Here is a 22,294-nt window from a genome sequence, read left to right on the forward strand (position 1 = left end):
GTTAACGCACCTCTCAGAACCCAGATGACCGGTTAACACAGCTTATCAGAACCCAGATGACCGGTTAACGCACCCTCTCAGAACCCGGATGACCGGTTAACGCAGCCTCTCAGAACCCAGATGACCGGCTAACGCAGTCTCTCAGAACCCAGATGACAAGTTAACACAGCTTATTAGAACCCAGATGACCGGTTACCACAGTCTCTCAGAACCCAGATGACCGGTTAACACAGCTTATCAGAGCCCAGATGACCGGTTAACACAGCCTCTCAGAACCCAGATGACCGGTTAACACAGCTCATCAGAACCCAGATGACCGGTTAACGCAGCCTCTCAGAACCCAGATGACCAGGTAATGCAGTCTCTCAGAACCCAGATGACCAGTTAACGCAGCCTCTCAGAACCCAGATGACTGGTTACCACAGCTTATCAGAACCCGGATCACCGGTTAACGTAGCATCTCAGAACCCAGATGACCGGTTACCACAGTCTCTCAGAACCCAGATGACCAGTTAACGCAGTCTCTCAGAACCCAGATGACCGGTTAACGCAGCCTCTCAGAACCCAGATGACCAGTTAACGCAGCCTCTCAGAACTCAGATGACCGGTTACCACAGCTTATCAGAACCCGGATCACCAGTTAACACAGCTTCTCAGAACACAGATGACCGGTTAACGCAGCCTCTCAGAACCCAGATCACCGGGTAACGCAGCCTCTCAGAACCCAGATGACCAATTAACGCAGTCTCTCAGAACCCAGATGACCAGTTAACACAGCTTATCAGAAGCCAGATGATCAGTTAACACAGCCTCTCAGAACCCAGATGACCGGTTAACACAGCTTATCAGAACCCGGATGACCGGTTAATGCAGCCTCTCAGAACCCAGATGACCGGTTAACACAGCTTATCAGAACCCAGATGACAGGTTAACACAGATTATCAGAACCCAGATGACCGGTTAACACAGCCTCTCAGAACCCAGATGACCAGTTAACGCAGCATCTCAGAACCCAGATAACCGGTTACCACAGTCTCTCAGAACCCAGAAGACCAGTTAACACAGCTTATCAGAACCCAGATGACCGGTTACCACAGTCTCTCAGAACCCAGATGACCAGTTAACGCAGCCTCTCAGAACCCAGATGACCGGTTAACACAGCTTATCAGAACCCAGATGACCGGTTAACGCACCCTCTCAGAACCCGGATGACCGGTTAACGCAGCCTCTCAGAACCCAGATGACCGGCTAACGCAGTCTCTCAGAACCCAGATGACCAGTTAACACAGCTTATTAGAACCCAGATGACCGGTTACCACAGTCTCTCAGAAACCAGATGACCGGTTAACGCAGCCTCTCAGAACCCAGATGACCGGCTAACGCAGTCTCTCAGAACCCAGATGACCGGTTAACACAGCTTATCAGAGCCCAGATGACCGGTTAACACAGCTTATCAGAACCCAGATGACCGGTTACCACAGCCTCTCAGAACCCAGAAGACCGGTTAACGCAGCCTCTCAGAACCCAGATGACCGGTTAACACAGCTTATCAGAACCCAGATGACCGGTTAACGCAGCCTCTCTGAACCCAGATGACCAGTTAACGCAGTCTCTCAGAACCCAGATGACCAGTTAACGCAGCCTCTCAGAACCCAGATGACTGGTTACCACAGCTTATCAGAACCCGGATCACCGGTTAACGCAGCATCTCAGAACCCAGATGACCGGTTACCACAGTCTCTCAGAACCCAGATGACCCGTTAACGCAGCCTCTCAGAACCCAGATGACCGGTTAACGCAGCCTCTCAGAACCCAGATGACCAGTTAACGCAGCCTCTCAGAACTCAGATGACCGGTTACCACAGCTTATCAGAACCCGGATCACCAGTTAACACAGCTTCTCAGAACACAGATGACCGGTTAACGCAGCCTCTCAGAACCCAGATCACCGGTTAACGCAGCCTCTCAGAACCCAGATGACCAGTTAATGCAGTCTCTCAGAACCCAGATGACCAGTTAACACAGCTTATCAGAAGCCAGATGATCAGTTAACACAGCCTCTCAGAACCCAGATGACCGGTTAACACAGCCTCTCAGAACCCGGATCACCGGTTAACGCAGCATCTCAGAACCCAGATGACCAGTTAACGCAGTCTCTCAGAACCCAGATGACCGGTTAACACAGCATCTCAGAATCCAGATGACCGGTTAACACAGCTTATCAGAACCCGGATGACCGGTTAATGCAGCCTCTCAGAACCCAGATGACCAGTTAACACAGCTTATCAGAACCCAGATGACCAGTTAACGCAGCCTCTCAGAACCCAGATGACCGGTTAACGCAGCCTCTCAGAACCCAGATGACCGGTTAACGCAGTCTCTCAGAATCCATATGACCAGTTAACGCAGCCTCTCAGAACCCAGATGACCGGTTAACACAGCTTATCAGAACCCAGATGACCAGTTAACGCAGCCTCTCAGAACAAATATGAACAGTTAACGCAGCCTATCAGAACCCAGATGACCAGTTAACACAGCCTCTCAGAACACAGATGACCGGTTAACGCAGCCTCTCAGAACCCAGATGACCGGTTAACACAGCCTCTCAGAACCCAGATAACTGGTTAACACAGCGTATCAGAACACAGATGACCGGTTAACGCAGCCTGTCAGAACCCAGATCACCGGTTAACACAGCCTCCCAGAACCCAGATGACCAGTTAACGCAGCCTCTCAGAACCCAGATCACCGGTTAACGCAGCCTCTCTGAACCCAGATGACCAGTTAACGCAGCTTATCAGAATCCATATGACCAGTTAACGCAGTCTCTCAGAACCCAGATGACCGGTTAACACAGCTTATCAGAACCCAGATGACCAGTTAACGCAGCCTCTCAGAACAAATATGAACAGTTAACGCAGCCTATCAGAACCCAGATGACCAGTTAACACAGCCTCTCAGAACACAGATGACCGGTTAACGCAGCCTCTCAGAACCCAGATGACCGGTTAACACAGCCTCTCAGAACCCAGATGACTGGTTAACACAGCGTATCAGAACACAGATGACCGGTTAACGCAGCCTCTCAGAACCCAGATCACCGGTTAACACAGCCTCCCAGAACCCAGATGACCAGTTAACGCAGCCTCTCAGAACCCAGATCACCGGTTAACGCAGCCTCTCTGAACCCAGATGACCAGTTAACGCAGCTTATCAGAACCCAGATGACCAGTTAACGCAGTCTCTCAGAACCCAGAAGACCGGTTAACACAGCCTCTCAGAACCCAGATGACCGGTTAACACAGCTTATCAGAACCCAGATGACCGGTTAACGCAGCCTCTCAGAACCCAGATGACCGGCTAACGCAGTCTCTCAGAACACAGATGACCAGTTAACACAGCCTCACAGAACCCAGATGACCGGTTAACGCAGCCTCTCAGAACCCAGATGACTGGTTACCACAGCTTATCAGAACCTGGATCACCAGTTAACGCAGCATCTCAGAACCCAGATGACCGGTTACCACAGTCTCTCAGAACCCAGATGACCAGTTAACGCAGCCTCTCAGAACCCAGATGACCGGTTAACGCAGCCTCTCAGAACCCAGATGACCAGTTAACGCAGCCTCTCAGAACTCAGATGACCGGTTACCACAGCTTATCAGAACCCGGATCACCGGTTAACACAGCTTCTCAGAACACAGATGACCGGTTAACGCAGCCTCTCAGAACCCAGATCACCGGTTAACGCAGCCTCTCAGAACCCAGATGACCAGTTAACGCAGTCTCTCAGATCCCAGATGACCAGTTAACACAGCTTATCAGAAGCCAGATGATCAGTTAACACAGCCTCTCAGAACCCAGATGACCAGCTAACACAGCCTCTCAGAACCCGGATCACCGGTTAACACAGCATCTCATAACCCAGATGACCAGTTAACGCAGTCTCTCAGAACCCAGATGACCAGTTAACACAGCCTCTCAGAACCCAGATGACCCGCTAACACAGTCTCTCAGAACCCAGATGACAAGTTAACACAGCTTATCAGAACCCAGATGACCGGTTAACACAGCTTATCAGAACCCAGATGACCGGTTAACGCAGCCTCTCAGAAACCAAATGACCAGTTAACGCAGCATCTCAGGACGCAGATAACCGGTTACCAGAGTCTCTCAGAACCCAGATGACCAGTTAACGCAGCCTCTTTGAACCCGGATGACCGTTTAACGCAGCCTCTCAGAACCCCGATGACCGGTTAATGCAGCCTCTCAGAACCCAGATGACCGGTTAACACAGTCTCTCAGAACCCAGATGACCGGCTAACACAGTCTCTCAGAACCCAGATGACCGGTTAACGCAGTCTCTCTGCACACAGATGACCAGTTAACACAGCTTATCAGAACCCAGATGACCGGTAAACACAGCATCTCAGAACCCAGATGACTTGTTAACACAGCTTATCAGAACCCGGATCACCGGTTAATGCAGCCTCTCAGAACCCAGATGACCAGTTAACACAGCCTCTCAGAACCCGGATCACCGGTTAACACAGCTTATCAGAACCCAGATGACCGGTTAACACAGCTTATCAGAACCCAGATGACCGGCTAACGCAGTCTCTCAGAACCCAGATGACCGTTGAACACAGCTTATCAGAACCCAGATGACCAGTTAACGCAGCCTCTTAGAACCCAGATGACCAGGTAACACAGCTTATCAGAACCCAGATGACCATTTAACACAGCCTCTCAGAACTCAGATGACTGGTTAACGCAGCCTCTCAGAACCCAGATGACCGGTTAACGCAGTCTCTCAGAACCCAGATGACCAGTTAACGCAGCCTCTCAGACCCAGATGACCGGTTAACACAGCTTATCAGAACCAAGATGACCGGTTAACACAGCTTATCAGAACCCAGATGACCGGTTAAAGCAGCCTCTCAGAACCCAGATGACCAGTTAACGCAGCCTCTCAGAACCCAGATGATCGGTTAACACAGCTTATCAGAACCCAGATGACCAGTTAACACAGCCTCTTAGAACCCAGGTGACCGGTTAACACAGCCTCTCAGAACCCGGATCACCGGTTAACACAGCCTCTGAGAACCCAGATGACCAGTTAACGCACCTCTCAGAACCCAGATGACCGGTTAACACAGCTTATCAGAACCCAGACGACCGGTTAACGCACCCCCTCAGAACCCGGATGCCCGGTTAACGCAGCCTCTCAGAACCCAGATGACCGGCTAACGCAGTCTCTCAGAACCCAGATGACAAGTTAACACAGCTTATTAGAACCCAGATGACCGGTTACCACAGTCTCTCAGAACCCAGATGACCGGTTAACGCAGCCTCTCAGAACCCAGATGACCGGCTAACGCAGTCTCTCAGAACCCAGATGACCGGTTAACACAGCTTATCAGAGCCCAGATGACCGGTTAACACAGCCTCTCAGAACCCAGATGACCGGATAACACAGCTCATCAGAACCCAGATGACCGGTTAGCGCAGCCTCTCAGAACCCAGATGACCAGTTAACGCAGTCTCTCAGAACCCAGATGACCAGTTAACGCAGCCTCTCAGAACCCAGATGACTGGTTACCACAGCTTATCAGAACCCGGATCACCGGTTAACGTAGCATCTCAGAACCCAGATGACCGGTTACCACAGTCTCTCAGAACCCAGATGACCAGTTAACGCAGTCTCTCAGAACCCAGATGACCGGTTAACGCAGCCTCTCAGTACCCAGATGACCAGTTAACGCAGCCTCTCAGAACTCAGATGACCGGTTACCACAGCTTATCAGAACCCGGATCACCAGTTAACACAGCTTCTCAGAACACAGATGACCGGTTAACGCAGCCTCTCAGAACCCAGATCACCGGGTAACGCAGCCTCTCAGAACCCAGATGACCAATTAACGCAGTCTCTCAGAACCCAGATGACCAGTTAACACAGCTTATCAGAAGCCAGATGATCAGTTAACACAGCCTCTCAGAACCCAGATGACCGGTTAACACAGCTTATCAGAACCCGGATGACCGGTTAATGCAGCCACTCAGAACCCAGATGACCTGTTAACACAGCTTATCAGAACCCAGATGACAGGTTAACACAGATTATCAGAACCCAGATGACCGGTTAACACAGCCTCTCAGAACCCAGATGACCAGTTAACGCAGCATCTCAGAACCCAGATAACCGGTTACCACAGTCTCTCAGAACCCAGAAGACCAGTTAACACAGCTTATCAGAACCCAGATGACCGGTTACCACAGTCTCTCAGAACCCAGATGACCAGTTAACGCAGCCTCTCAGAACCCAGATGACCGGTTAACACAGCTTATTAGAACCCAGATGACCGGTTAACGCACCCTCTCAGAACCCGGATGACCGGTTAACGCAGCCTCTCAGAACCCAGATGACCGGCTAACGCAGTCTCTCAGAACCCAGATGACCAGTTAACACAGCTTATTAGAACCCAGATGACCGGTTACCACAGTCTCTCAGAACCCAGATGACCGGTTAACGCAGCCTCTCAGAACCCAGATGACCGGCTAACGCAGTCTCTCAGAACCCAGATGACCGGTTAACACAGCTTATCAGAGCCCAGATGACCGGTTAACACAGCTTATCAGAACCCAGATGACCGGTTACCACAGCCTCTCAGAACCCAGATGACCGGTTAACGCAGCCTCTCAGAACCCAGATGACCGGTTAACACAGCTTATCAGAACCCAGATGACCGGTTAACGCAGCCTCTCTGAACCCAGATGACCAGTTAACGCAGTCTCTCAGAACCCAGATGACCAGTTAACGCAGCCTCTCAGAACCCAGATGACTGGTTACCACAGCTTATCAGAACCCGGATCACCGGTTAACGCAGCATCTCAGAACCCAGATGACCGGTTACCACAGTCTCTCAGAACCCAGATGACCAGTTAACGCAGCCTCTCAGAACCCAGATGACCGGTTAACGCAGCCTCTCAGAACCCAGATGAGCAGTTAACGCAGCCTCTCAGAACTCAGATGACCGGTTACCACAGCTTATCAGAACCCGGATCACCAGTTAACACAGCTTCTCAGAACACAGATGACCGGTTAACGCAGCCTCTCAGAACCCAGATCACCGGTTAACGCAGCCTCTCAGAACCCAGATGACCAGTTAACGCAGTCTCTCAGAACCCAGATGACCAGTTAACACAGCTTATCAGAAGCCAGATGATCAGTTAACACAGCCTCTCAGAACCCAGATGACCGGTTAACACAGCCTCTCAGTACCCGGATCACCGGTTAACGCAGCATCTCAGAACCCAGATGACCAGTTAACGCAGTCTCTCAGAACCCAGATGACCGGTTAACACAGCCTCTCAGAACCCAGATGACCCGCTAACACAGTCTCTCAGAACCCAGATGACAAGTTAACACAGCTTATCAGAACCCAGATGACCGGTTAACACAGCTTATCAGAACCCAGATGACCGGTTAACGCAGCCTCTCAGAAACCAAATGACCAGTTAACGCAGCATCTCAGGACGCAGATAACCGGTTACCAGAGTCTCTCAGAACCCAGATGACCAGTTAACGCAGCCTCTTTGAACCCGGATGACCGTTTAACGCAGCCTCTCAGAACCCCGATGACCGGTTAATGCAGCCTCTCAGAACCCAGATGACCGGTTACCACAGTCTCTCAGAACCCAGATGACCGGTTAACGCAGTCTCTCTGCACACAGATGACCAGTTAACACAGCTTATCAGAACCCAGATGACCGGTAAACACAGCATCTCAGAACCCAGATGACTTCTTAACACAGCTTATCAGAACCCGGATGACCGGTTAATGCAGCCTCTCAGAACCCAGATGACCAGTTAACACAGCCTCTCAGAACCCGGATCACCGGTTAACACAGCTTATCAGAACCCAGATGACCGGTTAACACAGCTTATCAGAACCCAGATGACCGGCTAACGCAGTCTCTCAGAACCCAGATGACCGTTTAACACAGCTTATCAGAACCCAGATGACCAGTTAACGCAGCCTCTTAGAACCCAGATGACCAGGTAACACAGCTTATCAGAACCCAGATGACCATTTAACACAGCCTCTCAGAACTCAGATGACTGGTTAACGCAGCCTCTCAGAACCCAGATGACCGGTTAACGCAGTCTCTCAGAACCCAGATGACCAGTTAACGCAGCCTCTGAGACCCAGATGACCGGTTAACACAGCTTATCAGAACCCAGATGACCGGCTAACGCAGCCTCTCAGAACCCAGATGACCGGTTAACACAGCTTATCAGAAACCAGATGACCGGTGAACGCAGCCTCTCAGAACCCAGATGACTGGTTAACACAGCTTATCGGAACCCAGATGACCGGTTAACGCAGCCTCTTAGAACCCAGATGACCGGCTAACGCAGTCTCTCAGAACCCAGATGACGAGTTAACGCAGCCTCTCAGAACCCAGATGACCGGCTAACACAGCATCTCAGAACCCAGATGACCGGTTATCACAGCTTATCAGCACCCGAATGACCGGTTAATGCAGCCTCTCAGAACCCAGATTACCAGTTAACACAGCCTCTCAGAACACGGATCACCGGTTAACACAGCTTATGAGAACCCAAATGACCGGTTAACGCAGTCTCTCAGAACCCGGATGACCGGTTAACGCAGCCTCTCAGAACCCGGATGACCAGTTAACGTAGTCTCTCAGAACCCAGATGACCAGTTAACACAGCTTATCAGAACCCAGATGACCGGTTACCACAGTCTCTCAGAACCCAGATGACCAGTTAACGCACCTCTCAGAACCCAGATGACCGGTTAACACAGCTTATCAGAACCCAGATGACCGGTTAACGCACCCTCTCAGAACCCGGATGACCGGTTAAAGCAGCCTCTCAGAACCCAGATGACCGGCTAACGCAGTCTCTCAGAACCCAGATGACAAGTTAACACAGCTTATTAGAACCCAGATGACCGGTTACCACAGTCTCTCAGAACCCAGATGACCGGTTAACACAGCTTATCAGAGCCCAGATGACCGGTTAACACAGCCTCTCAGAACCCAGATGACCGGTTAACACAGCTCATCAGAACCCAGAAGACCAGTTAACACAGCTTATCAGAACCCAGATGACCGGTTACCACAGTCTCTCAGAACCCAGATGACCAGTTAACGCAGCCTCTCAGAACCCAGATGACCGGCTAACGCAGTCTCTCAGAACCCAGATGACCAGTTAACACAGCTTATTAGAACCCAGATGACCGGTTACCACAGTCTCTCAGAACCCAGATGACCGGTTAACGCAGCCTCTCAGAACCCAGATGACCGGCTAACGTAGTCTCTCAGAACCCAGATGACCGGTTAACACAGCTTATCAGAGCCCAGATGACCGGTTAACACAGCTTATCAGAACCCAGATGACCGGCTACCACAGCCTCTCAGAACCCAGATGACCGGTTAACGCAGCCTCTCAGAACCCAGATGACCGGTTAACACAGCTTATCAGAACCCAGATGACCGGTTAACGCAGCCTCTCTGAACCCAGATGACCAGTTAACGCAGTCTCTCAGAACCCAGATGACCAGTTAACGCAGCCTCTCAGAACCCAGATGACTGGTTACCACAGCTTATCAGAACCCGGATCACCGGTTAACGCAGCATCTCAGAACCCAGATGACCGGTTACCACAGTCTCTCAGAACCCAGATGACCAGTTAACGCAGCCTCTCAGAACCCAGATGACCGGTTAACGCAGCCTCTCAGAACCCAGATGAGCAGTTAACGCAGCCTCTCAGAACTCAGATGACCGGTTACCATAGCTTATCAGAACCCGGATCACCAGTTAACACAGCTTCTCAGAACACAGATGACCGGTTAACGCAGCCTCTCAGAACCCAGATCAACGGTTAACGCAGCCTCTCAGAACCCAGATGACCAGTTAACGCAGTCTCTCAGAACCCAGATGACCAGTTAACACAGCTTATCAGAAGCCAGATGATCAGTTAACACAGCCTCTCAGAACCCAGATGACCGGTTAACACAGCCTCTCAGTACCCGGATCACCGGTTAACGCAGCATCTCAGAACCCAGATGACCAGTTAACGCAGTCTCTCAGAACCCAGATGACCGGTTAACACAGCCTCTCAGAACCCAGATGACCCGCTAACACAGTCTCTCAGAACCCAGATGACAAGTTAACACAGCTTATCAGAACCCAGATGACCGGTTAACACAGCTTATCAGAACCCAGATGACCGGTTAACGCAGCCTCTCAGAAACCAAATGACCAGTTAACGCAGCATCTCAGGACGCAGATAACCGGTTACCAGAGTCTCTCAGAACCCAGATGACCAGTTAACGCAGCCTCTTTGAACCCGGATGACCGTTTAACGCAGCCTCTCAGAACCCCGATGACCGGTTAATGCAGCCTCTCAGAACCCAGATGACCGGTTACCACAGTCTCTCAGAACCCAGATGACCGGTTAACACAGTCTCTCTGCACACAGATGACCAGTTAACACAGCTTATCAGAACCCAGATGACCGGTAAACACAGCATCTCAGAACCCAGATGACTTCTTAACACAGCTTATCAGAACCCGGATGACCGGTTAATGCAGCCTCTCAGAACCCAGATGACCAGTTAACACAGCCTCTCAGAACCCGGATCACCGGTTAACACAGCTTATCAGAACCCAGATGACCGGTTAACACAGCTTATCAGAACCCAGATGACCGGCTAACGCAGTCTCTCAGAACCCAGATGACCGTTTAACACAGCTTATCAGAACCCAGATGACCAGTTAACGCAGCCTCTTAGAACCCAGATGACCAGGTAACACAGCTTATCAGAACCCAGATGACCATTTAACACAGCCTCTCAGAACTCAGATGACTGGTTAACGCAGCCTCTCAGAACCCAGATGACCGGTTAACGCAGTCTCTCAGAACCCAGATGACCAGTTAACGCAGCCTCTGAGACCCAGATGACCGGTTAACACAGCTTATCAGAACCCAGATGACCGGCTAACGCAGCCTCTCAGAACCCAGATGACCGGTTAACACAGCTTATCAGAAACCAGATGACCGGTGAACGCAGCCTCTCAGAACCCAGATGACTGGTTAACACAGCTTATCGGAACCCAGATGACCGGTTAACGCAGCCTCTTAGAACCCAGATGACCGGCTAACGCAGTCTCTCAGAACCCAGATGACGAGTTAACGCAGCCTCTCAGAACCCAGATGACCGGCTAACACAGCATCTCAGAACCCAGATGACCGGTTATCACAGCTTATCAGCACCCGAATGACCGGTTAATGCAGCCTCTCAGAACCCAGATTACCAGTTAACACAGCCTCTCAGAACACGGATCACCGGTTAACACAGCTTATGAGAACCCAAATGACCGGTTAACGCAGTCTCTCAGAACCCGGATGACCGGTTAACGCAGCCTCTCAGAACCCGGATGACCGGTTAACGTAGTCTCTCAGAACCCAGATGACCAGTTAACACAGCTTATCAGAACCCAGATGACCGGTTACCACAGTCTCTCAGAACCCAGATGACCAGTTAACGCACCTCTCAGAACCCAGATGACCGGTTAACACAGCTTATCAGAACCCAGATGACCGGTTAACGCACCCTCTCAGAACCCGGATGACCGGTTAACGCAGCCTCTCAGAACCCAGATGACCGGCTAACGCAGTCTCTCAGAACCCAGATGACAAGTTAACACAGCTTATTAGAACCCAGATGACCGGTTACCACAGTCTCTCAGAACCCAGATGACCGGTTAACACAGCTTATCAGAGCCCAGATGACCGGTTAACACAGCCTCTCAGAACCCAGATGACCGGTTAACACAGCTCATCAGAACCCAGATGACCGGTTAACGCAGCCTCTCAGAACCCAGATGACCAGGTAATGCAGTCTCTCAGAACCCAGATGACCAGTTAACGCAGCCTCTCAGAACCCAGATGACTGGTTACCACAGCTTATCAGAACCCGGATCACCGGTTAACGTAGCATCTCAGAACCCAGATGACCGGTTACCACAGTCTCTCAGAACCCAGATGACCAGTTAACGCAGTCTCTCAGAACCCAGATGACCGGTTAACGCAGCCTCTCAGAACCCAGATGACCAGTTAACGCAGCCTCTCAGAACTCAGATGACCGGTTACCACAGCTTATCAGAACCCGGATCACCAGTTAACACAGCTTCTCAGAACACAGATGACCGGTTAACGCAGCCTCTCAGAACCCAGATCACCGGGTAACGCAGCCTCTCAGAACCCAGATGACCAATTAACGCAGTCTCTCAGAACCCAGATGACCAGTTAACACAGCTTATCAGAAGCCAGATGATCAGTTAACACAGCCTCTCAGAACCCAGATGACCGGTTAACACAGCTTATCAGAACCCGGATGACCGGTTAATGCAGCCTCTCAGAACCCAGATGACCGGTTAACACAGCTTATCAGAACCCAGATGACAGGTTAACACAGATTATCAGAACCCAGATGACCGGTTAACACAGCCTCTCAGAACCCAGATGACCAGTTAACGCAGCATCTCAGAACCCAGATAACCGGTTACCACAGTCTCTCAGAACCCAGAAGACCAGTTAACACAGCTTATCAGAACCCAGATGACCGGTTACCACAGTCTCTCAGAACCCAGATGACCAGTTAACGCAGCCTCTCAGAACCCAGATGACCGGTTAACACAGCTTATCAGAACCCAGATGACCGGTTAACGCACCCTCTCAGAACCCGGATGACCGGTTAACGCAGCCTCTCAGAACCCAGATGACCGGCTAACGCAGTCTCTCAGAACCCAGATGACCAGTTAACACAGCTTATTAGAACCCAGATGACCGGTTACCACAGTCTCTCAGAAACCAGATGACCGGTTAACGCAGCCTCTCAGAACCCAGATGACCGGCTAACGCAGTCTCTCAGAACCCAGATGACCGGTTAACACAGCTTATCAGAGCCCAGATGACCGGTTAACACAGCTTATCAGAACCCAGATGACCGGTTACCACAGCCTCTCAGAACCCAGAAGACCGGTTAACGCAGCCTCTCAGAACCCAGATGACCGGTTAACACAGCTTATCAGAACCCAGATGACCGGTTAACGCAGCCTCTCTGAACCCAGATGACCAGTTAACGCAGTCTCTCAGAACCCAGATGACCAGTTAACGCAGCCTCTCAGAACCCAGATGACTGGTTACCACAGCTTATCAGAACCCGGATCACCGGTTAACGCAGCATCTCAGAACCCAGATGACCGGTTACCACAGTCTCTCAGAACCCAGATGACCCGTTAACGCAGCCTCTCAGAACCCAGATGACCGGTTAACGCAGCCTCTCAGAACCCAGATGACCAGTTAACGCAGCCTCTCAGAACTCAGATGACCGGTTACCACAGCTTATCAGAACCCGGATCACCAGTTAACACAGCTTCTCAGAACACAGATGACCGGTTAACGCAGCCTCTCAGAACCCAGATCACCGGTTAACGCAGCCTCTCAGAACCCAGATGACCAGTTAATGCAGTCTCTCAGAACCCAGATGACCAGTTAACACAGCTTATCAGAAGCCAGATGATCAGTTAACACAGCCTCTCAGAACCCAGATGACCGGTTAACACAGCCTCTCAGAACCCGGATCACCGGTTAACGCAGCATCTCAGAACCCAGATGACCAGTTAACGCAGTCTCTCAGAACCCAGATGACCGGTTAACACAGCATCTCAGAATCCAGATGACCGGTTAACACAGCTTATCAGAACCCGGATGACCGGTTAATGCAGCCTCTCAGAACCCAGATGACCGGTTAACACAGCTTATCAGAACCCAGATGACCGGTTAACACAGCTTATCAGAACCCAGATGACCGGTTAACGCAGCCTCTCAGAACCCAGATGACCCGTTAACGCAGCATCTCAAAACCCAGATAACCGGTTACCACAGTCTCTCAGAACCCAGATGACCAGTTAACGCAGCCTCTCAGAACCCGGATGACCGGTTAACGCAGCCTCTCAGAACCCCGATGACCGGTTAACGCAGCCTCTCAGAACCCAGATGACCGGTTACCACAGTCTCTCAGAACCCAGATGACCGGCTAACACAGTCTCTCAGAACCCAGATGACCGGTTAACGCAGTCTCTCAGCACCCAGATGACCAGTTAACACAGCTTATCAGAACCCAGATGACCGGTTAACACAGCATCTCAGAACCCAGATGACTGGTTAACACAGCTTATCAGAACCCGGATGACCGGTTAATGCAGCCTCTCAGAACCCAGATGACCAGTTAACACAGCCTCTCAGAACCCGGATCACCGGTTAACACAGCTTATCAGAACCCAGATGACCAGTTAACACAGCTTATCAGAACCCAGATGACCGGCTAACGCAGTCTCTCAGAACCCAGATGACCGTTTAACACAGCTTATCAGAACCCAGATGACCAGTTAACGCAGCCTCTTAGAACCCAGATGACCAGGGAACACAGCTTATCAGAACCCAGATGACCGGTTAACGCAGCCTCTCAGAACCCAGATGACCGGCTAACGCAGTCTCTCAGAACCCAGATGACCGGTTAACACAGCTTATCAGAGCCCAGATGACCGGTTAACACAGCTTATCAGAACCCAGATGACCGGTTACCACAGCCTCTCAGAACCCAGATGACCGGTTAACGCAGCCTCTCAGAACCCAGATGACCGGTTAACACAGCTTATCAGAACCCAGATGACCGGTTAACGCAGCCTCTCTGAACCCAGATGACCAGTTAACGCAGTCTCTCAGAACCCAGATGACCAGTTAACGCAGCCTCTCAGAACCCAGATGACTGGTTACCACAGCTTATCAGAACCCGGATCACCGGTTAACGCAGCATCTCAGAACCCAGATGACCGGTTACCACAGTCTCTCAGAACCCAGATGACCCGTTAACGCAGCCTCTCAGAACCCAGATGACCGGTTAACGCAGCCTCTCAGAACCCAGATGACCAGTTAACGCAGCCTCTCAGAACTCAGATGACCGGTTACCACAGCTTATCAGAACCCGGATCACCAGTTAACACAGCTTCTCAGAACACAGATGACCGGTTAACGCAGCCTCTCAGAACCCAGATCACCGGTTAACGCAGCCTCTCAGAACCCAGATGACCAGTTAATGCAGTCTCTCAGAACCCAGATGACCAGTTAACACAGCTTATCAGAAGCCAGATGATCAGTTAACACAGCCTCTCAGAACCCAGATGACCGGTTAACACAGCCTCTCAGAACCCGGATCACCGGTTAACGCAGCATCTCAGAACCCAGATGACCAGTTAACGCAGTCTCTCAGAACCCAGAAGACCGGTTAACACAGCATCTCAGAATCCAGATGACCGGTTAACACAGCTTATCAGAACCCGGATGACCGGTTAATGCAGCCTCTCAGAACCCAGATGACCGGTTAACACAGCTTATCAGAACCCAGATGACCGGTTAACACAGCTTATCAGAACCCAGATGACCGGTTAACGCAGCCTCTCAGAACCCAGATGACCCGTTAACGCAGCATCTCAGAACCCAGATAACCGGTTACCACAGTCTCTCAGAACCCAGATGACCAGTTAACGCAGCCTCTCAGAACCCGGATGACCGGTTAACGCAGCCTCTCAGAACCCCGATGACCGGTTAACGCAGCCTCTCAGAACCCAGATGACCGGTTACCACAGTCTCTCAGAACCCAGATGACCGGCTAACACAGTCTCTCAGAACCCAGATGACCGGTTAACGCAGTCTCTCAGCACCCAGATGACCAGTTAACACAGCTTATCAGAACCCAGATGACCGGTTAACACAGCATCTCAGAACCCAGATGACTGGTTAACACAGCTTATCAGAACCCGGATGACCGGTTAATGCAGCCTCTCAGAACCCAGATGACCAGTTAACACAGCCTCTCAGAACCCGGATCACCGGTTAACACAGCTTATCAGAACCCAGATGACCAGTTAACACAGCTTATCAGAACCCAGATGACTGGCTAACGCAGTCTCTCAGAACCCAGATGACCGTTTAACACAGCTTATCAGAACCCAGATGACCAGTTAACGCAGCCTCTTAGAACCCAGATGACCAGGGAACACAGCTTATCAGAACCCAGATGACCATTTAACACAGCCTCTCAGAACTCAGATGACTGGTTAACGCAGCCTCTCAGAACCCAGATGACCAGTTAACGCAGCCTCTCAGAACCCATATGACCGGTTAACGCAGCTTATCAGAACCCAGATGATCTGTTAACGCAGCCTCTCAGAACCCAGATGACCGGTTAACACAGCTTATCAGAACCCAGATGACCAGTTAACACAGCCTCTTAGAACCCAGGTGACCGGTTAACGCAGCCTCTCAGAACCCAGATGACCGGTTAACGCAGCCTCTTAGAACCCAGATGACCGGCTAACGCAGTCTCTCAGACCCCAGATGACCAGTTAACGCAGCCTCTCAGAACCCAGATGACCGGTTAACACAGCATCTCAGAACCCAGATGACCAGTTAACACAGCTTATCAGAACCCGAATGACCGGTTAATGCAGCCTCTCAGAACCCAGATGACCAGTTAACACAGCCTCTCAGAACCCGGATCACCGGTTAACACAGCTTATCAGAACCCAAATGACTGGTTAACGCAGCCTCTCAGTACCCGGATGACCGGTTAACGCAGTCTCTCAGAACCCAGATGACCAGTTAACACAGCTTATCAGAACCCAGATGACCGGTTACCACAGTGTCTCAGAACCCAGATGACCAGTTAACGCAGCCTCTCAGAACCCAGTTGACCAGTTAACACAGCCTCTCAGAACCCAGATGACCGGTTAACGCAGCCTCTCAGAACCCGGATGACCGGTTAACGCAGCCTCTCAGAACCCAGATGACCGGTTAACGCAGTCTCTCAGAACCCAGATGACCAGTTAACACAGCTTATTAGAACCCAATGACCGGTTACCACAGTCTCTCAGAACCCAGATGACCAGTTAACGCAGCCTCTCAGAACCCAGATGTCCTGTTAACACAGCTTATCAGAACCCAGATGACCGGTTACCACAGTCTCTCAGAACCCAGATGACCAGTTAACGCAGCCTCTCAGAACCCAGATGACCGGTTAACACAGCTTATCAGAACCCAGATGACCGGTTAACACAGCTTATCAGAACCCAGATGACCGGTTAACGCAGCCTCTCAGAACCCAGATGACCAGCTAACCCAGCATCTCAGAACCCAGATGACCGGTTAACACAGCCTCTCAGAACCCAGATGACCGGTTAACGCAGCCTCTCAGAACCCAGATGACCGGCTAACGCAGTCTCTCAGAACCCAGATGACCGGTTAACACAGCTTATCAGAACCCAGATGACCATTTAACACAGCCTCTCAGAACTCAGATGACTGGTTAACGCAGCCTCTCAGAACCCAGATGACCGGTTAACGCAGTCTCTCAGAACCCAGATGACCGGTTAAAGCAGCCTCTCAGAACCCAGATGACCAGTTAACGCAGTCTCTCAGAACCCAGATGTCCAGTTAACGCAGCCTTTCTGAACCCAGAAGACCAGTTAACGCAGCCTCTCAGAAACCAGATGACCGGTTAACACAGCTTATCAGAACCCAGATGACCAGTTAACACAGCCTCTTAGAACCCAGATGACCGGCTAACGCAGTCTCTCAGAACCCAGATGACCAGTTAACACAGCTTATCAGAGCCCAGATGACCGGTTAACACTGCCTCTCAGAACCCAGATGACCGGTTAACGCCGCCTCTTAGAACCCAGATGACCGGCTAACGCAGTCTCTCAGAACCCAGATGACCAGTTAACGCAGCCTCTCAGAACCCAGATGACCGGTTAACACAGCATCTCAGAACCCAGATGACCGGTTACCACAGCTTATCAGAACCCGGATCACCGGTTAACGCAGCATCTCAGAACCCAGATGACCGGTTACCACAGTCTCTCAGAACACAGATGACCAGTTAACGCAGTCTCTCAGAACCCAGATGACCGGTTAACACAGCTTATCAGAACCCAGATGACTGGTTAACACAGCCTCTCAGAACCCAGATGACCAGTTAACGCAGCATCTCAGAACCCAGATGACCGGTTACCACAGTCTCTCAGAACCCAGATGACCAGTTAACGCAGCTTCTCAGAACCCAGATCACTAGGTAACGCAGCCTCTCAGAACCCAAATCACCAGTCGACACAGCCTTTCAGAACCCAGATGACCAATTAACACAGCCTCTCAGAACACAGATGACCGGTCGACATAGTCTCTCAGAACCCAGATGATCGGTCAACACACCCTCTCAGAATCCAGATGACCAATTAACACAGCCTCTCAGAACACAGATGACCGGTCGACATAGACTCTCAGAACCCAGATGATCGGTCAACACACCCTCTCAGAATCCAGATGACCGGTTAACGCAGCCTCTTAGAACCCAGATGACCGGCTAACGCAGTCTCTCAGAACACAGATGAGCAGTTAAAACAGCCTCTCAGAACCCAGATGACCGGTTAAAACAGCTCATCAGAACACAGATGACCGGTTAACGCAGCCTCTCAGAACCCAGATCACCGGTTAACGTAGCCTCTCAGAACCCAGATGACCAGTTAACGCAGCCTCTCAGAGCCCAGATGACCAGTTAACACAGCTTATCAGAACCCAGATGATCAGTTAACACAGCCTCTCAGAACCCAGATGACCGGTTAATGCAGCCTCTCAGAACACAGATGACCGGTTAACGCAGTCTCTCAGAATCCAGATGACCAGTTAACGCAGCCTCTCAGAACCCAGATGACCGGTTAACACAGCTTATCAGAACCCAGATGACCAGTTAACGCAGCCTCTCAGAACCCAGATGACCAGTTAACGCAGCCCATCAGAACCCAGATGACCAGTCAACACAGCCTCTCAGAACCCAGATGACCGGATAACGCAGCCTCTCAGAACCCAGATGACCGGTTAACGCAGCCTCTCAGAACCCAGATGAATGGTTAACACAGCTTATCAGAACCCAGATAACCGGTTAACGCAGCCTCTCAGAACCCAGATGACCGGTTAACACAGCTTATCAGAACCCAGATGACCAGTTAACGCAGTCTCTCAGAACCCAGATGACCGGTTAACACAGCTTATCAGAACCCAGATGACCGGTTAACACAGCCTATCAGAACCCAGATGACCAGTTAACACAGCCTCTCAGAACCCAGATGACCAGTTAACGCAGTCTCTCAGAACCCAGATGACCAGTTAACGCAGCCTCTCAGAACCCAGATGACTGGTTACCACAGCTTATCAGAACCCGGATCACCGGTTAACGCAGCATCTCAGAACCCAGATGACCGGTTACCACAGTCTCTCAGAACCCAGATGACCAGTTAACGCAGCCTCTCAGAACCCAGATGACCGGTTAACACAGCTTATCAGAACCCAGATGACCAGTTAACGCAGCCTCTCAGAACAAAGATGACCAGTTAACGCAGCCTATCAGAACCCAGATGACCAGTTAACACAGCCTCTCAGAACCCAGATGACCGGTTAACGCAGCCTCTCAGAACCCAGATGACCGGTTAACACAGCTGATCAGAACCCAGATGACCGGTTAACGCAGCCTCTCAGAACCCAGATGACCGGTTAACACAGCTTATCAGAACTCAGATGACCAGTTAACGCAGTCTCTCAGAACCCAGATGACCGGTTAACACAGCTTATCAGAACCCAGATGACCGGTTAACGCAGCCTCTCAGAACCCAGATGACCGGTTAACACAGCCTCTCAGAACCCAGATGAACGGTTAACGCAGCCTCTCAGAACCCAGATGACCGGCTAACGCAGTCTCTCAGAACACAGAAGACCAGTTAACAGAGCCTCTCAGAACCCAGATGACCGGTTAACACAGTCTCTCAGAACACAGATGACCAGTTAACACAGCCTCTCAGAACCCAGATGACCGGTTAAAACAGCTCATCAGAACACAGATGACCGGTTAACGCAGCCTCTCAGAACCCAGATCACCGGTTAACGTAGCCTCTCAGAACCCAGATGACCAGTTAACGCAGCCTCTCAGAGCCCAGATGACCAGTTTACACAGCTTATCAGAACCCAGATGATCAGTTAACACAGCCTCTCAGAACCCAGATGACCGGTTAATGCAGCCTCTCAGAACACAGATGACCGGTTAACGCAGTCTCTCAGAATCCAGATGACCAGTTAACGCAGCCTCTCAGAACCCAGATGACCGGTTAACACAGCTTATCAGAACCCAGATGACCAGTTAACGCAGCCTCTCAGAACCCAGATGACCAGTTAACGCAGCCCATCAGAACCCAGATGACCAGTCAACACAGCCTCTCAGAACCCAGATGACCGGATAACGCAGCCTCTCAGAACCCAGATGACCGGTTAACGCAGCCTCTCAGAACCCAGATGAATGGTTAACACAGCTTATCAGAACCCAGATAACCGGTTAACGCAGCCTCTCAGAACCCAGATGACCGGTTAACACAGCTTATCAGAACCCAGATGACCAGTTAACGCAGTCTCTCAGAACCCAGATGACCGGTTAACACAGCTTATCAGAACCCAGATGACCGGTTAACACAGCCTATCAGAACCCAGATGACCAGTTAACACAGCCTCTCAGAACCCAGATGACCAGTTAACGCAGTCTCTCAGAACCCAGATGACCAGTTAACGCAGCCTCTCAGAACCCAGATGACTGGTTACCACAGCTTATCAGAACCCGGATCACCGGTTAACGCAGCATCTCAGAACCCAGATGACCGGTTACCACAGTCTCTCAGAACCCAGATGACCAGTTAACGCAGCCTCTCAGAACCCAGATGACCGGTTAACACAGCTTATCAGAACCCAGATGACCAGTTAACGCAGCCTCTCAGAACAAAGATGACCAGTTAACGCAGCCTATCAGAACCCAGATGACCAGTTAACACAGCCTCTCAGAACCCAGATGACCGGTTAACGCAGCCTCTCAGAACCCAGATGACCGGTTAACACAGCTGATCAGAACCCAGATGACCGGTTAACGCAGCCTCTCAGAACCCAGATGACCGGTTAACACAGCTTATCAGAACTCAGATGACCAGTTAACGCAGTCTCTCAGAACCGAGATGACCGGTTAACACAGCTTATCAGAACCCAGATGACCGGTTAACGCAGCCTCTCAGAACCCAGATGACCGGTTAACACAGCCTCTCAGAACCCAGATGAACGGTTAACGCAGCCTCTCAGAACCCAGATGACCGGCTAACGCAGTCTCTCAGAACACAGAAGACCAGTTAACAGAGCCTCTCAGAACCCAGATGACCGGTTAACACAGTCTCTCAGAACACAGATGACCAGTTAACACAGCCTCTCAGAACCCAGATGACCGGTTAACACAGCTTATCAGAACCCAGATGATCGGTTAACGCAGCCTCTCAGAACCTAGATGACCGGTTAACGCAGCCTCTCAGAACCCAGATGACCGGTTAACGCAGCCTCTCAGTACCCAGATGACCGGTTAACACAGCCTCACAGAACCCAGATGACCGGTTAACGCAGTCTCTCAGAACACAGATGACCAGTTAACACAGCCTCTCAGAACCCAGATGACCGGTTAACACAGCTTATCAGGACACAGATGACCGGTTAACGCAGCCTCTCAGAACCCAGATGACCAGTTAACACAGCCTCTCAGAACCCAGATGACCGGTTAACGCAGCCGCTCTGAACCCAGATGACCGGTTAACGCAGTCTCTCAGAATCCATATGACCAGTTAACGCAGCCACTCAGAACCCAGATGACCGGTTAACACAGCTTATCAGAACCCAGATGACCAGTTAACGCAGCCTCTCAGAACAAATATGAACAGTTAACGCAGCCTATCAGAACCCAAATGACCAGTTAACACAGCCTCTCAGAACACAGATGACCGGTTAACGCAGCCTCTCAGAACCCAGATGACCGGTTAACACAGCCTCTCAGAACCCAGATGACCGGTTAACGCAGCCTCTCAGAACCCAGATGACCGGCTAACGCAGTCTCTCAGAACACAGATGACCAGTTAACACAGCCTCTCAGAACCCAGATGACTGGTTAACACAGCGTATCAGAACACAGATGACCGGTTAACGCAGCCTCTCAGAACCCAGATCACCGGTTAACACAGCCTCCCAGAACCCAGATGACCAGTTAACGCAGCCTCTCAGAACCCAGATCAC

Source organism: Mobula birostris, chromosome 9 (genome assembly GCF_030028105.1).
Source record: "Mobula birostris isolate sMobBir1 chromosome 9, sMobBir1.hap1, whole genome shotgun sequence".
Taxonomy (NCBI): domain Eukaryota; kingdom Metazoa; phylum Chordata; class Chondrichthyes; order Myliobatiformes; family Myliobatidae; genus Mobula; species Mobula birostris.